Genomic DNA, 1,094 nt, shown 5'->3' on the forward strand with positions numbered 1-1,094 from the left:
TGAAAAATCTCTATCCCTTCCACACACTACTCCTTTCCCCTGCCGAGTGAGTCACGCCTACCCCGAAAGGGAAATGGCTTAATGGTGTAATAATAATATAATACAATATTCTGAATCTTTGAAGGTTCTAAAGTTATTATTCTATAACATTTTTTTATAATAATTCATAATATACTCATTTTATAAACTTAAAACATAAAAAGAGGTCAATTTTTTTCGAAAAAATGAAACAGTTGAATTTTAATTTTTTTCAAATAATAATTTTCAATAAAAAATGTCTATAAAACTATGGACTTTTTTACCAAATCGTAGAATTTTGAACTTACGAAGAAGAATTTCCAACCAATTTGTAAAAATATTAAAAATAAAATAGTAATTTTGAAACAAATAGTTATTTTTCAAATCAAAAATTGTAAAAATTTTATAGTTGATATTTAAACCAAAAAATATTTATTTTGAAATCAAAATATTTGGGTGAAACAAAAAATGGAATTTTGTACTGAAAACAATCGATTTTTAACAAATGGTGGATTAGTTGAATTTTGAGTTAAAAAAATTAATTTTTAACTAAAATAATATATGGATGTTGATGGTAAAATTCGCTCTAGGGCCACAAAAAATTAAAATCAATTTATAATTGATGGAGACGTTTAATTCTTGGTAAGGTTGCTGATGAATCACCTCAAATCTTTTTTGTATGAAGCCTTTTCTGAAAATTTTCTAATTTTTCTTTCAAAACTCATCTGTTTTAGAACAATTTTATAATTTTCTGGGATAAAAATGCAACTGTTTGGTTAAAAATTAAACTATTTTACTAAAAAGCATACTTTTCGCTGAAAATTCTACTGCTTTGTGGAAAATTTAACTACAGTGTGTCCCATATTTATAGGGCCACCCCATTTTTTAAGGATAATTTTTTTTCTATTGAAACAAAATGCACCAAATATTTTGAGTGGATAAATGAGTCGACTTAACGATTTTTCCTAAAATAAAGAGCTCGCAATTCCATTCGTTCATTTATTTGGACATTTTTTCGAAAAAATAGGTGTCCCAAATTAATAGGGCCACTAAAAAAAACTTCAATTTTTTTGAAG

Source organism: Belonocnema kinseyi, chromosome 1 (genome assembly GCF_010883055.1).
Source record: "Belonocnema kinseyi isolate 2016_QV_RU_SX_M_011 chromosome 1, B_treatae_v1, whole genome shotgun sequence".
NCBI lineage: Eukaryota > Metazoa > Arthropoda > Insecta > Hymenoptera > Cynipidae > Belonocnema > Belonocnema kinseyi.